The 17,094-nt window shown below is 40.5% G+C and overlaps 1 protein-coding gene and 1 pseudogene across 4 annotated transcripts in view; one reads left to right on the top strand and one right to left on the bottom strand.

The window, feature by feature from the left end:
* Positions 1 to 2,849, bottom strand: part of LOC115514623 — a 42,270-nt pseudogene extending 39,421 nt beyond the window's left edge.
* DST (dystonin) overlaps positions 1 to 17,094 on the top strand; it is a 494,969-nt gene that overhangs the window by 44,723 nt on the left and 433,152 nt on the right. The window lies entirely within an intron of this gene.

Raw genomic sequence — 17,094 nt, 5'->3', positions numbered from 1 at the left:
GAGAGTAATACAATCTCTTTAAAGCTTTTAGCTACTATATCACCTTGGGAAAAAGGTGACCTCTAACAGATTTTTGCTGATGTCTATGTGATAGATGTCAAAGACAGAGCAGAAATAAGCTGTAAAAGATGTCATAGCTACCCTTGAAATGGACTAGCCACAAACATTTCTCACAATCCTCTGATTAACTGTCTTTGTTTGGACCTTGGTCCTGTTAGCTCTCTCTGCTCCTTCTTCTCTTTCTCTTTACTTAGTATAAATTATCAGAAGATTTTAGGTCATGAAAACGTTTTTTTTTTTTTTTCTTGCTGATAAGTATGTCTTGAGAGTAAGCAGATTTTGAGAGGGCATGTGCTGCCAGAAAAGCATTTAAGACTTGAACACAGACCAAATACACATTCAATTAGTATCATCAGGGCAAAGGTTCAGCTTTCAGACTGGGGGCAGAAATGGCCAGTCCTTCCTGTTCTGTGCATCCTCAGTGGGGACAGTTTCTGAGACCTGTCTGATCAGAGCGGTGTTTGCTGGAAGCCTCTGCCCATGCTGTTTTTAGGCTTGCTTCACAGGCGTTGTGCCTGAGGCTTGCTGCTGGTGAGCTTGGCAAGCATCCATCTTGCCACTTCTTGCTTGGGGGCTCAGTAAATGACTATCCCACTTTACTGTTTTAGTCTGTAGCTTACCATTGGGACTTGAAATCCTGCCCTGAACTCGAACCCAAAAGCCTGAATAGCTTTTGTTAACTTTATACATTGTCAGGGTTGATGTTCAAAATTCAAAATATTTAACAATCTGTAGAAAGTAGGCATTGACTAATCAGAACATTTGACAGCTGAAGGGCTAATGCCTTTTATTTGCTAGATCCTGGGCAGGGTCAAGAGTGCAGTGTGAGGCTCCTGGGTGGCTCAGTTGGTTAAGCAATTGACTCCTGATATGAGCTCAGGTCACGATCTCACAGTTCTCAGTTCTATCCCCTGTTGGGCTCTGCGCTGACATGCGGAGCCTGCTTGGGATTCTTTCTCTCCCTTTTTCTCTGCCCATCCCCCACTCATTCTCTCCCTCCCTCCCTCCCTCCCTCCCTCTCTCTCTCTCTCTCTCTCTCTCTCTCCCCCCCCCCCAAAATAAGTAAAGTTAAAAAAAAAAGAGTTCAGTGTGGAAGGGAGGCTGGCAACAGTGAGGACGCTTATGGGTCTTGGGGCCTTTACCCATTATGGCTACCCAGGTCCTGTGCCTGAATCAGTCACCTAGTGCCTGCTGAACTTTTGAGTATTTGATGCCTGAAGCTCTCACGGTTGTGCCAACCCACTGGCTCTTGTCTGTTCCATACTCATAACTCTGACCAGGTCTGGCTTGCTGCTTGCCCCCATTACCTGTCTGCCCCTCAATCTAGTGAGACTCTATTCATCTTGTGGCTGAATTGGCCTGAGTCATGATAGAATCAGCCTCAATTTAGGAATTTCTCAAACAATACTTTATCAGGATTGTTGTTGGACTTTAAGACTAAGCTATTACTTGAGAATAGCTGGTTGGGGATGATGCTATTGATGTAGCTGTAGTTGTAACATTGGTTTAACCACCCATTCTTCCTTGGTATAGTGTGTTAGCTGTTCAGCTTGCATATACAGTTAGGTCTTCATTTTGTCCTTTCTTGGATCTTGAATTGTTTCTGATTCACAGTCTGATAAATTGACTCAATATTCTTAAAGGCTTTGATTTTATAGTGGTATTCAGGATGTCTTTGAAGACTTAATGACCATGTCAGGACTTTGTTAGGACTTTGCTGTGACCTGTTGCAAATTAGCACACTTTTCCTCCCTTCTTTGTCTCTTGTTTTCTTTCCTTCCTTCCCTATCTTCACCCTTTTCCTGCTCCCCCATTTTCTCCTGCACTTATGGGCTACACAGCCTCACCCATCTCTCTTGCCTTTCCTCCAGTGCTTTTCCCATGGCTCTCTTTTTCTCTCCCCATGCCCCTTTACACTGCTTTCTTTCTTATGATTGGTCTTGTGGCCTTTGCTTGGTGTGAGTAATGGTCTTTGCATAGTGTGGATACCATTTCAGAAGTCTTGCTGTTTGGGGGGGGGGCGCCTCAGTGGTGGCTTAGTCAGTTAAGCCTCCAGCTTCAGCTCAGATCATGATCTCTGGTTGATGAATTCAAGCCCCACATCGGGCTCTCTGCTGCCAGCACAGAGCCCGCTTTGGATCCTCTGACCCCCTCTCTGTACCCCTCCTCTGCTCATACTCTATCTCTCTCTCTCTCTCTCTCTCTCTCAAAAATAAATAAACATTAAAAAATATTAAAAAAAGAAATCTTGCTGTTTGGGTGGTATCTGGCTTCTTAGCATTTGCAACTGGGAAGTTGTAAACACCTCTTAAAACATAATTCCTTGTTTTATATTTCCTTGCTTCTTGTCTTGAAAAGGACATTGTGTCTGACATAATCATGTTTTAAACTGTGACTCTTTTTGTTTTGTAGACATGCTGTTAGTGATGATGTCTCTGAGTAGGTAGCTCAGAAAAGAGCTGCATGCAAACAGATTGTGCTCACATTTAAAGAATCATCTGTAGGACCTCTTGATCTGCAATTATGAAGGCTAGGTTATGATTTGCTGGTTGCTCTGCTATTTATAGAGCCTGTCATTGCGCATGACCGTCTGTGCCCAGGGCTGGAGCCTCGTTGCCAAGAGGCGCTGAGCTGAGCTCTGGCTGCAGCGAGAGCAGATTGCACTGACTGCTCCTGTTTCCCAGGCAGCCTTCCCCACTTGCCCTCCTTAGCTTTGAGTGGAGCTTCAGCTTCTCTCTAGGACTCTGTCTGCTCCCTGCTTCACTTCCCAATGACTGCTGCTTCTGCATCGTGTTGCCACTGATGTATATACACTGCCTGATATTTTGCTGTTACTCTCATTTTTTGTATTGATAGATTTTCTGTCTTCTGGGAAGCTCTTTATTGCTGATTCTTTGTTTTCAGTGAGTGTTAAATATGGCTCATAAGTTATCGATGGCACTGTTTAGGAAATCAGTCTCATGTTTGTTGCATGTCAGCTTCCTAGGGAGAGACTTGGAGATGGAGATTATATGCAGGGGATTGACTGGGGAGTGCCCTTGGGAACAACACTTAAAGGGATGGAGGGAAGCAGGATGGTCAGAGAGAGAAGTAGGATTGTGATGCATGTGCAACAGAGGCCTCAGCTGATCCCACAAGTTCTGCAGCTGAGAGGCCCTTCAGAAATGTCCCTAATTGAGGTGAGCGCTGACCTTTCCACTGACCAGCATTGGCCCTTGGAGAGGGGCGTTGACTCTAGCTAAGCTGCTAGCTTTCAAGCTGAGGGCAAGCTGTTTCCACCATGGGATTCTGCTAAAAGCCAGGATCTACCATCACTCCTGGCACCTGGGGAAATAGGCATCTGGCTCACAAATGTGGGATTTGGGTGGTGTCCTACAGCATCCTTTAAAATGTTCTTCTTATAGTTCCGCTATGGTGGATGCAATTTCTACCCTACTTCTAACTTGATTTTAATAACTAGTGCAAGGCCGGTTTCATACTCTGAGAGTCTCTTAAAAGTTAAGATATTTATTTTCTTCTTACGGTTTATTTTGGTAAAAAAACATGATGTTGATGAATCCTAAGAGAAAAATGAGTATAGGCCAGTTTCAACAGAATAAGCCTTGCCTTACTGGATTGCCATTGCCCACAAAATTCACTGTCACTCTGTGCTGATGGCTTTCTCTCTAAAAACTAAAGCAGGAGGTGGGAATGCTGAAGGATTGAAACCTGTTGTACCAAAAACAGCTGGGTTGATAAACTTGTATAAACCTTTTGTTTGATAGTTATAATACTGATATGAAAAATATCAGGGAATAGTTATAATCTTTATTAGAAAGATAATGCAAATGCCTCCTTGAGTAGTATTGTTTATATGTTTGATGAAACAACATAACAGATGTTGTTTAATCTGCATGTGAAACCACAAGCAGATGGGGTAGACATGGCTGCCAGAGGGAAATTAGACGGACCTTATATTTCACAGACCAGGTTGTTGATGGAGAGCACAGATTAGCAGACTAAAACACCGAGTCAAAATTACTTTTTTCTCTGTGATAGAAGCAGAATGCTTAAGACCCTATGGGATATGGTAGAGCAGGGGTTGGCAGAGTTTTTCTGCAAAACCCCAAATAATAAAGATTTTTGACTTTGAGGCCATATGAACTCTTTTGCAACTATTCACCTCTGCTTTTGTAACACAGAAGTAGCCATAAACAATACATACATGAATGGGCATGGCAGTATTCCAATCAAACTGTGCAGAAAAAGTGGGTCAGATTTGGCCATAATTTGTCACCCCTGATAGAGAACATGGGTCAGGTTGCCTGGGTTTCAACCCTAGGGTAGATACTAAATGTCCATTTTCTTATCTGTAAAATGGGCATCACAATAGTATTTACCTCCTAGGCGTATTATAAGAAATAATGAGATCATGCATACACAGTGTCTGACAAATAGGAAGTGCTCTATGACTGTAAATTATTATTATTTATGCAACTGTAAAGAAAGTTGGAAAAAAAAAGAATTGAAGTTGGATGTAGTTTACAGCTGAACAATGTTGGGAAAAAGTTAAATAAATGGGGCTCAAATTATGTTTAACTATGTAATAAGAGTAAATGGAACTCTTCTGGCCTGAGTTTGCCCTGAGAGATGTGGTTGGTAAGGCTCATGTTGCCAGAGAGAAGAGCTAGACCCCTTCTTCAGGACTTGCAAAGGAGGTGGCTCTAAAATGGGTTTTGCCACTAGTTCTGTGGCAGTTTGCTGTTCCTCACCAAGATCTGTGCTCTCTTTTTCTGGGCACATGACCTAAATACATTTTTTACTTTTCTTTGCAGTTAAGTGATGGCCATGTAACTGAGTTCTAGTTAATGAAATGTAAGGAGAAATGATTTGTGCCATTTATAGGCCTGGACCTTTGCAACCCTCCCACACAATCCTGGTTCTTTCTCCACAAACTAGCAGAGTGGAGAGGATGTTGTGGATCTAGAGTCACAACATGGAAGGTGCCTCGTGCCCTAAATGACTCTCTGAAGCAGAGCACTTATCCTGCTTGCTGATCTGTGAGTGAAACAAACTTTTATTGTGTTGGTGTACTGAGATTTGGTGTCGCTCACCTTGACAGTTAGCCTACACTTTCATTTATGATCACCCATCACCAGTTTTGAGCTAAATGGATAAAGGCTGAGGATCAAGTTATGAGAGGTTAGAACAGTGCTATTAATAGAACCTTCTGTGATAATGGAAAAGTTCTATCTGCATCATCTGGTACCACTAGCCACATGTATATTGAACAATCGGAATGTGGCTAGTATGCCTGAGAAACTGAATTTGTAGTTTAATTTTAATTAAAATTTACATGCAAATAGCCACATGTGGCCAGTAGCTAGTGTATTGGGTGGCTCAGGATTAGAGTCTGGAAAATTGCTTAGCAGTGCACCCACGTCTCGCCCTAAGCCCTCTTAAGCCTAGTGAGAGTGAATTTAGGGAGACCATGGGGAGAGCTTGACTTGTGTCCTCAGAGTGTATGTGCCAAGGCTGGTGCCAGACCACGTGGGATGATTTCAAAGATTGTGGCTGGCGGGATGCTCTAATGATGGAGTGAGCAGAGTTGGCTGCATTGGGAATAGCCTACTTTCCCAGAATGTGTTGGGGCAAAGGATGCATGAGAATTTCTTACGGATCTCTTGGGAAAAAGAGCCTAGAGTCACTTTAAACTCTGTGTAAGAGGAAACCAGGAAGAGTGATATGACCTCATTGAAATGGCACTGGTTTTGTGACTAGAAGTGGCTAGAAGACTTTTTAATTATCTGAGAATGACCAGAAAAATTATAGAGTCCATTCAAAATTTTGTGTAGCATTGGGAGAAAACTAACTCTTCATCGTGGATTTGAAAGACAGCAGGGAGAAAGAATATAGTTGTTTTCTGAGTGTACCCTATGATCCCTGCTTAGGTTAATCTAACAGTTATAATTAAAAAGCACTTTAAGCTCCTTACAGGAGACGTATTTCCAATAGTTTTAACCTCAAAGTCTCCTTTTACTCTCTTCCCTGCCCCAACCATGGAGGCCATGTTTTGTGTCTTAGGCTCATTTGGGTGCAGAATCAGAGACCAACTGTATTTTAGGGTATGTTGTAAGGATGTATGTGTCATTTAGTGGAATTTAAGAAAAAGATTCATAGTTGATGCTGGCTTCGCAGGGATGCGTGGAGAGCTGGTGGTGGTTTCAAGGCCTCACTCCTCCCTGTAGTGAATGCCAAAGGTGGGGCTCAGAACTACTCCATTGGCTTCAGCTTTTCCTTCTGTTATCAACTGATTGTTCTCTCCTCACCATGGTTTCTATGCCCCATTCCTGTCAGCCTAGACAAGAGCCACAGAGTTTCTATCAGGCTTCTACAACCTTGTGACCCAAGGTTAGCTCTGCAGATTAACAGCATTAGAAGCTTGGAAGCTTGTTAGAAACTCAGAATCTCAGGTCCCACAATCTACATTTTAATAAGAATATAGGGGCTCCTTGGTGACTCAGTCTGTTGATTTTGGTTTTGGCTCAGGTCATGATCCTGGGGTTGTGGAATCGAGCCCTCAGTCAGGCTTCACACTGAGCATGGAGCCTACTTAAGATTCTCTTTCTCTCTTCCTCTGCCCCTTGCCCCCCTCTCTCTCTAAACTAAAAAAAAAGAAAAATAAATAAAAAAGTAAGAATCCTAGGCTATGCATATACATATAAGAGTTTCATCACTTGTCTACAAATGATTTTTTTTTTTCAGTTTTAACTTCTGTGCTAAGTGGTCCAGGCTCTTGGTATTTCTCTCTCAAACTCTAAGGAGAGGTACACAGCTCAAGTATCAAGACCCAGCAACCATGACCGAGAGGGGTGGGATGCCATGGTACAAAACATGCTTTCCCAGGCAGCATGTGGGTGGGGCATGGGTCCAAGAAGGGAATGATTGACATCTGTAAGATATTTTAAAAGATTTCTGTTTACAAAACTGCATTTACGTTAGAATTCACTTGCAATTAGAAAAATTATCAACGTTCTCTGTCCCCAATCAGAGCTTCTGATTAGCAGGAACTAATAACCAGTTGATAGCATATAGTCAGTATAAAAGAAACACTACAGTGCTAATCTGGGAAACCTTATCTAAAATAAGTGTTCAATTCCTTAGACTTTTTAAAGATTAGAAACTGACTTCTTGCTATCACCATACCTCTAGAAACTATCTATACCAAAGAATGATTATTAGAAAGTAAGACTTTAAAAAGGTAATATTTTGCCCCATTATCCCTTATTTGTCAGAGAATACATTCTCTGAAAACAAAAATGTAGCTCTAGATATATTATTTCTTACCCAGCTGATAGAGTGGCTTCCATGGCCATTCTTTTTTTTTTTTTTTTTTGAGTGTTCACTATTTTTTCTTTTTCTTTTCTTTTATTATTTTCTTTTATTATTTTTAAATTAACATCCAAGTTAGTTAGCATATAGTGCAACAATGATGTCAGAGGTAGATTCCTTAGTGCCCCTTACCCATTTAGCCCATCCCCCCTCCCACAACCCCTCCAGTAACCCTCTGTTTGTTCTCCATATTTAAGAGTCTCTTATGTTTTGTCCGCCTCCCTGTTTTTATATTATTTTTGCTTCCTTTCCCTTGTGTTCATCTGTTCTGTGTCTTAAAGTCCTCATATGAGTGAAGTCATATGATATTTGTCTTTCTCTGATTAATTTCGCTTAGCATAGTACCCTCTAGTTCCATCCACATAGCTGCAAGTGGCAAGATTTCATTCTTTTTGATTGCTGAGTAATACTCCATTGTATATATATATATACCACATCTTCTTTATCCATTCATCCATCACTGGACATTTGGGCTCTTTCCATACTTTGGCTATTGTTGATAGTGCTGCTATAAACATTGGGTTGCATATGTGCCTTTGAAATAGCATACCTGTATCCCTTGGATAAATACCTAGTAGTGCAATTGCTGGGTCGTAGGGTAGTTCTATTTTTAATTTTTTGAGGAACCTCCAGACCGTTTTCCAGAGTGGCTGCACCAGTTTGCATTCCCACCAGCAATGCAAAAGAGATGCTCTTTCTCTGCATCCTCACCTACATGTGTTGTTGCCTGAATTGTTAATGTTAGCCATGGTCATTCTTTTAATGTAGGATTATTAAAACCACAAATGACAAAGTTGCTTTAATCTTGAAGGTCCTACTGCACATAGTACAATAAGGAACAGTGTTATCATGACCAACATCGTTCACTGATGATACAGCAAGGGGCAGGAGCTGGTATTAGAGCAGGGATTCTCAGAGTATAGTCATGGGATGGCAGCATCAGCATTACCTGAGGATGTGTTAGACATGCAAATTCTCAGGGCACCTGGGTGGCTCAGTTGGTTAAACTTCTGACTTCGGCTCAGGTCATGATCTCATGGTTTGTGGGTTTGAGCCCTGCATTGGGCTCTGTGCTGACAGCTCAGAGCCTGGAGCCTGCTTCAAATTCTGTGTTTTCCTCTTTCTCTGCCCCTTCCCTACTCTCTCTCTCTCTCATTCTCTCTAAAAAATAAACAAACGTTAAAAAAAAAAGAAATGCAAATTCTCAGCCACCATCCCAGATGTACTGAATTGGAAGATCCAGGGGTGGGGACCAGCACTTGGTGTTTTAATCAGTTCCTGGTGGTTCTGATTGTTGATAAAGTTTAAGAACCACTGAATTAGGGTAATGCAAGCTTCCATAGCAAATATACACTTTAATAGCTCAAACAGAGTGGAAATATGTTTGTCATTCATTTAAGGGTGTAGTGGGCGAACAGTTTGGCAAAGTGGCTTCCTCCACGCAGGTATTCAGGTATGATAAAGTCACTACTGTCTTCAATATGTGACTTTCAAATCTGCTCTGAAGGTCATCTCAGCCCAAAGAGAAGAGCATGGAGAAATGGCTGTGGGAAGTATTCATGGGCTAGTTTCAGAAATGGCATAAATTGGGGTGCTTGGGTGGCTTAGTCAGTTAAGTTTTCAACTCTTGATCTCATCTCAGGTCTTTATCTCAGAGTCGTGAGTTCAAGCCCTGCATTGAGCTCCTTTCTGGGTGTGAAGTCTACTTAAAAAAAAAAAAAAAGCATACAGGGTGCTTGGGTGGCTCAGTTGGTTATGCGTCTGACTTCAGCTCAGGTCATGATCTCGCAGTTTGACAGTTTGAGCCCCACGTCAGGCTCTGTGCTGACAGCTCAGAGCCTGGAGCCTAGTTTGGATTCTATATCTCCCTCTCTGTCTACCCCTCCCCTGCTCATGCTCTGTGTCTCTCTGTCTCTCAAAAATAAATAAATGTTAAAACAAAATTAAAAAAAGCATACTTATGTTCATATTTCATTGGCTAGAACTTAGTTCTACCTGTTGGTTCTACTTAAGTGTGAGGGAGGCTGGGAAATGTCCAGCTTAGCTTGTGCCCAGGAAAAAGAGGTAAGCATGGGTTTTGGTGAGCAGCTAACATATAACAGTATTTGTCATAAACTCATTTCTGAGATTTTCTCTATTCTAGACCCATTTTATGCCATAAACCTCTTTGGCAGTCTAGTGAAGCCCAGGGACTCAGTTTCAGAATGTTTTAAATGCATAACATTGTGTGTGTGTGTGTGTGTGTGTGTGTGTGTGTGTGTAATTATAAAGGAATCCAATTATATTGAAAGATTATAAATTATTAACAGTTTGGACAAAGCAGTATATGTACTTCTTTATTAATGAATTAAATAATAAGTTTTAGTGGCAGATATGTTGACTACTGTGGTTTTGAAGTAATGATGATTATAAATGGTATTTTATTTTTTTTAAAGTTTTTTTTTTTTTGTTCAACGTTTTTTATTTATTTTTGGGACAGAGAGAGACAGAGCATGAACGGGGGAGGGGCAGAGAGAGAGGGAGACACAGAATCGGAAACAGGCTCCAGGCTCCGAGCCATCAGCCCAGAGCCTGACGCGGGGCTCGAACTCACGGACCGCGAGATCGTGACCTGGCTGAAGTCGGATGCTTAACCGACTGCGCCACCCAGGCGCCCCTATAAATGGTATTTTAAATACCTGCAGTGACTATAATTAAATATGTAAATATATTTGATTCCTTTTGGTGGCAAAAGTCACCAATACTGCTAATAGTGTCAGGTTTATAGCCTACATTCATAATTGAGTGATGGCAAATTTCAAGTAGCAGTCAGTGAAAGTAAAGACATGATTTTTCCCCATCCAAGTAAATAAGTTGTCCTCTTGATTTGCCTAGAATTTTATCCATGGACCCAAGAACTTCTGCTATACACTATTTCTAGCTTGGATGAAGAGAATCAAAGAGTTTTTATGAGGAATTACTATATACTTTATGAGAATATCAGCTTATTGAGTATCATAATATTTGTATATGGTCAATTTGTATCATGTATACTTAACCTCAACCTTGGCGTTCTCAGGTATAGCAACAACACAAAAGCAATTTTATTTATTTTGTTGTTTATTTAAGAAACTTTTTAAATTTAAATTTTAGTTAGCTAACATATAGTGTAATATCAGTTTAGGAGTAGAATTCAGTGATTCATCACTTACATACAACACCCAGTGCTCATCACAACTAGTGCCCTCCTTAATACCTATCACTCATTTTTAACCCATACCCCACCCACACCCTAACATCAACCCTCAGTTTGTTCTCTATCATTAAGAGTCTTTTGTGGTTTGTTTCCCTCTCTCCTCTTTCCTCTCCTTCTGAGGAAAATAAATGTTTTTAATGTTTATTTTTGAGAGAGCGCAAGCAGGGGAGGGGCAGAGAGAGGGGGACAGAGGATCCAAAGTGGACTCTGTGCTGACAGCAGTGAACCTGAAGTGGGGCTTGAACTCACGAACTGTGAGATCATGATCTGAGTCAAAGTTGGTCGCTCAACCAACTGAACCACTCATGTGCCCCTCATCTGTTTTGTTTCTTAAATTCCACATGAGTGAAATCATATGGTATTTGTCTTTCTCGTCTAACTCACCTCGCTTAACATATTACCTTTTAGCTCTATCCACGTTGTTGTGACTGGCAAGATTTCATTATTTTTGATGGCTGAGTAATATTCCACATGTGTACCACATCTTCTTTATCCATTCATCAGTCGATGGATATTAGGGCTCTCTCCACACTTTGACTATTGTTGATAATGCTGCGATAGACATTGGGGTGCATTAATCCTTTGAATCTGTACTTTTGTATCCTTTGGGCAAATACCTAATAGTGCAATTGCTGGATTCTAGGGTAGTTCTATTTTTAGTTTTTTGGGGAACCTCCATACTGTTCTCCATAGTGGCTGCACCGCTTTGCATTTCCACCAACAGTGCAATAGAGTTCCCCTTTTTACCAACACCTGTTGTTTCTTGTGGTGTTAATTTTAGCTATTCTGACAGGTGTAAGGTGGTATCTCATTGAGTTTTGATTTACATTTCCTTGATGATGAGTAAGGTGGAGCATCTTTTCATGTGTCTGTTTGTCATCTGGATGTCATCTTTGGAAAAGTGTTTGTTCATGTCTTTTGCCCATTTCATAATGGGGTTATTTGTTTTTTGGGTGTTAAGTTTCATAAGTTCCTTATAGTATTTTGGATACTAACTCTGTATCAGATTTGTCTTTTGCAAATATCTTCTCCAGTCAGTAGTCTGCCTTTTAAGTTTCATTGGTTGTTTCCTTTGCTTTTTACTTCCAGTAGTATGTTAAATAGTAATGGTGAGAGTGTACATCCTTGTCTTGTTTCTGACCAGAGAGGAATGGCTCTCAGGTTTTCCTCATTGAGGATGCGATTTGTTGTGGGTCTTTCATATATGACTGTTATGATGTCGAGGTATGTTCCATTTATCCCTACTTTGTTACAGGTTTTTATTAAGAATGGATGGTGTAATTTGTCAAATGCTTTTTCAGCATCTATCGATTGACAAGATCACGTGGCTCTTTTCCTTTCTTTGTTAATGCAATGTATCATGTTGATTGATTAGTGAATATTGAACCAGCCCTGCAGCCCAGGAATAAGTCCCACTTGATCATGGTGAATAATTCTTCTAATGTCTTGTTGAATTCGATTTGCTAACATTTTATTGAGTTTTTTTGTATCTATGTTCATTGGGGATATTGGCCTATGATTCTCCTTTTTAGTGGGGTCTTGATTTTGGAATCAAGGTAATGCTGGCTTCATAACCATTTCCTTTGATTACTATTTTTTGGAACAGTTTGAGAAGAATAAACCAAATTCATTTTGAACCAGCCCTTCATTTTCATTGATCTGTTCTACTGATTTTTTGTTTCTTTGTTTCTGTATCATTTATTTCTGCTCCAGCCTTTATTATTTCTATTTTTTGGCCGGATTTAGGCTTTCTTTGCTGTTTCTTTTCTAGCTCCTTTAGGTATAAGGTTAGGTTGTGTAATTAGAACCTTTTTTACTTCTTGAGGTAGGCCTGAATTGCAATATACTTCCCTCTTAGGGCTACCTCTGCTGCATCCCAAAGGGTTTTCACTGTTTTTTCATTTTCATTTGCCTCCATGTATTTTTTTAAATTTGTTCTTTAACTTCCTGGTTAACCCATTCATTCTTTAGTAGGATGTTCTTTAACCTTCAAGTATTTGTGGTCTTTCCAAATTTTTTCTTGTGGTTGACTTTAAGTTTCATAGCACTGTGGTCTGAAAATATGCATGGTATGATCTCAGTCTTTTTGTACTTGTTGAGGGCTGACTTGTGACCCAGTATGTGACCTCTTCTGAAGAATGTTCCATGTGCACTGGAAAAGAATGTGTATTCGGCTGCTTTAGGATGGAATGTTCTGAATACATCTGTTAAGTCCATCTGGTCCAGTGTGTCATTCAAAGTCATTGTTTCCTTGTTGATTTTCTGATTAGATGATCTGCCCATTGCTGTAAGTGGGGTGTTAAAGTACCCTACTATTATTGTATTGTTATCAATGAGTTTCTTTATGTTTGTTATTTATTGTTTTACATATTTAGGGGCAAGTTGGGGGCATATATATTTACAATTGTTAGACCTTCTTGGATAGACCCCTTTATTATGATATGGTACCCTTTTTCATCTCTTGTTACAGTCTTTGGTTTAAAATCTAGTTTTTCTGATATAAGTATGGCTACTCCAGATTTCTTTTGACATCCATTAGCATTGATAGATGGTTCTCCATTCCCTTATTTTCAATCTTCAGGTGTATTTAAGGCTAAAATGAGTCTCTTGTGGGCAGCATATAAATGGATCTTGGTTTTTCATCCATTCTGATACCCTATATCTTTTGATTGGAGCATTTAGTCCATATACATTCAGAGTGATTACTGATGGATACGAATTTAGTGCCATTGTGTTACCTGTAGAATTGGTGTTTCTGGTGTTGTTCTCTGGTCTTTTCTAGTCTTTGTTGCTTTGGTCTTTTTTTTTTTTTCTTCCCTTCATAAAGAGTCCCCCTTAAAATTTCTTGCAGGGGTGTTGTAGTGGTCACAAACTCCTTTAGTTTTTATTTGTCTGGGAAAGTCTTTATCTCTCCTTCTATTCTGAATGATAGCCTCCCTGGGTAAATAATTCTTGGCTGCATATTTTTTCCATTCAGCACATAGAATATTTCCTACCACTCCTTTCTGGCTTGCCATGTTTCTGTGACAGATCTGCTGTGAATCTGATATGTCTTTTCCTTGTAGGTTAAGGACTTTTTTCCCTTGCTGCTCTCAGGATTCTTTCCTTGTCAGTGTATTTTGTGAATTTGACTATGATATGCCTTGATGATGATCTGCTTTTGTTGAATTTAATGAGGGTTCTCTGTGCTTCTTGGATTTTTATGTGTGTGTCCTTCCCCAGATTAGGGAAGTTTTCAGTTATAATTTGTTTGAATAAACCTTCTGCCCCCTCTTCTCTTTAATCCTCTGGGACTCCTATAATACGAATGTTACTATGTTTTAGTATATCACTGAGTTCTCTAAGTCTGCCTTCGGTTCCTTCGTAACCTTTGTTTCCTCTTCATTTCAGCTTCATTATTTTCCATAATTTTATCTTCTATCTCACTGATTTGCTCCTCTGCATCATCCACCCTCATTTTTACGGCCTCCATTTGGGATTGCACCTCAGTTATATAATTTTTAATTTTGGCCTGACTAGATATTAGTTAATATATCTCTGCAGTAAAGGATTCTCTAGTGTCTTCTATCCTTTTTTCAAGCCCAGTCAATATCCTTACAATTTTTGTTTTAAATTCTAGTTCAGACAGCTTACTTAAATCTGCACTGATTGAATTTCTGGCTGTCATTTCTTCCTGTTCTTTCTTTTGGGGTGAATCCCTCTGTCTTGTTATTTTGGAGAGAAAGAATAAGAAAAATAGAATAAAACCAAATAAAAATTTAAAAATCAAAGAAAAAAATTTTAAAAATGAAATATGTATCAGAAGCTAGATCCTAGGTATGTTTTGGGGTGCTTGTTATGAGAAGCTTGACAGAAAAGAGGTAGAAATAAAGAAAGAAAATAAAAGAAAATAAAAAGAAAATTAAAAAATTAAAAAAAATGCTCTTTCTGTATCAAACAAGCAAACAAAACAAACAAAAATAAAGATAAAAACAAAAAAACTCAAAAAGAAACAAACAAAAAACCCAAAGGATGCTAGATCCTATTTCCCCTAGAACTGAAGCTTTGCAGCACTCTATCATCAATACACTTGGTATGCGTGAGGGGTTTGTGCTGGTCTTCAGGGAGAGGGGTCTGCTGCTCTGATTATTATGTGCAATCGCTCTTTTGGAGGGTGCAAGGGGGTGGGGCTTGGTGTAGCAGCTCCCTTCTCCACTAGGTGACGCTGTTTAGCTCACTGAGGTGGATCAAGCTAGGTGGTAGGAGAGAAAACGGCTTCACCCAGTTCTCTGGTCTTGGGAGTGGGAAATGGATGGCCACCCCTGTTAGGTAAGCCCTCACAGCTGGGAAAACAGTGACTTCACCTGTTTCTGGTTTCAGTCAGATCCCTGTCTTCATCCTGTGTCCAAGCTTTCCACCTGCCAGATGGTGCAGGACTCCTGTGTTTTAACTCAGGCACAGCTGTGTGTCAAAACCCCACACTTTAGAGACCCCCATGGCATGGATCCACACTGATCTTCTGGGGGAGGGTCTCTGCATTGTGTTGGGTGTTGGCTTGTTGCAGAAGACGGCTGCGCGACCGTGCAGTGGTTTGGATTTTATGATAAATTGCACCACACAGCTGGCACTAGGGATTGCTGCCCTCAGCTGGTGTGTTTGTACCTGTACTGGTGAATGGGACAGTTGGATGTTGGCTGCAGGATCCTTTGCTGGTGGAGAGGCTGTATCACCTCTACCAAATGTACTCAAAGCAGAGCAACCGCTTCTCCCTGTGTGACCCTGGGGATACAGAGCACTGCTCAGCTCCCCTGGGGGTGAAACTGGCAATGTCACAGACCTCTCAAATGTTGGAATCTGCACTCCGCTGTTTATAGAAAACTGGTGATATTGTAACCCTCTCCTTTTTCCTTGTCAAAGGTTTTGGGGAATAGTTTTCTCATGCAGTCCCTCCCCTGAGTGTGTTTTGCTCTTCCCACCACCTCCATGCTTTTTCTCTCTTTGTTCCCTGTCACTGTCCCCACCATGGTCAGGGCTCCCTCCTCTGGCTGCCCTTTTCTCCCACAAACTCTGTGTAGTTTCTGTCTTCCATGGGTCTTTCTTCTGGTTTGTAGATATGCAGTTTTGTTCTCTAAGACCACCAATAGATTTCTTGGCTGTTAAGAATGATTTGATATTTATCTGTGTTCGAGGGAGGGGGCAAGCTTCTTACCTCCTGCCCCTCAAAAGAAATTCTATTTAAAAATTTTTTAATGTTTATTTTATTTTTGAGAGAGAGAGACAGAGAGAGAGAGAGAGAGAGAGAGAGAGAGAGAGAGAGAGAGAGAAAGCACAGGTGCGGGAGGGGCAGAGACAGGGAGACATAGAATCCGAAGCAGGCTCCAGGGTCCATTCTGTCATCAGAGAGAGCCCGATGTGGGGCTTGAACTCACAAACCATGAGATCACGACCTGAGCCAAAGTTGGGTGCCCAACTGACTGAGCCACCCAGGTGCCCCGAAAACAATTCTATTTAAATGCTCAGTGATTCAATGTGTTAAGTTTCCATTTGTTCAGTTGCTTCATCAGTAAACTAGATGGTAGTTTGATCTTATCCAACAGTAATTCTCACCTGAAAATGTTAACTTTTTCAATTTCTTCTTCACTTATCTAAATTGTTTACAGACCCTTTTTTTGTTTTAATCAACCTACATATATTTCTGAGCACTTCCTTGGTGCTTAGTCCTGAGAATATATGTAGAACACTATCTCTGAATGCATTACTATCCTATATATAATCTGTGCTTCATAGCAGAGTGCTAAGGGCACTGGTGTTGAGTTGGAATTGGATAGACCTGAATTATGATCTGGGCTTTTCTAAGAAATTGCAAGTTTTTGCCTTATGTAGATTACTTAGCCCTGATAAGCCTCAGTTTGCTTGCTTAAGAAAGGCATATAATAGGCTTATGACCTAAGTGGTGTTAGTAAATTATTACTATTAATGTGTCCTCCTTTTTTATGCCAGTCTACACAACTAAACTGGGTTAGTCAGAATACTCAGCCTTCAAGGGAAAGAGCTAACCATCTAAAAGCGTAACAGAAGAGTATACACTGGGGTTTTTTGTTTGCAGGCAACAGAATCTGATGTAAACCAAAAGAGAATTTATTACAAATACATGATTAAACTCACAGGCAAGACTGAATGATTGGAACAGATTAAACCAGGCAGCTTCAGAAGGTCTTTGGCATAGTCACTAGACTGATGAATTCCTACTGATTTTTTTTTTCAGGCTTTACATCCCTCAATTTAATATTCATTGTCCAAGCAGAGAAACTTTACTTGGTTGAGCCTTGGCCATGTGTCTACCTATTAACCGTATAGGTCATTAAGAGGCAAAATCTAGAGTGGGCTGTGGAGCATTCTGTATCAAGACTGCATCTCTTGAGAAGTTGTTACCCAAAAGGTGCTGATAA

The sequence above is a fragment of the Lynx canadensis genome, chromosome B2, assembly GCF_007474595.2.
Source record: "Lynx canadensis isolate LIC74 chromosome B2, mLynCan4.pri.v2, whole genome shotgun sequence".
In the NCBI taxonomy this organism is placed as follows: Eukaryota; Metazoa; Chordata; class Mammalia; order Carnivora; family Felidae; genus Lynx; species Lynx canadensis.
This window is presented reverse-complemented; position numbering and strand designations above follow the sequence as displayed.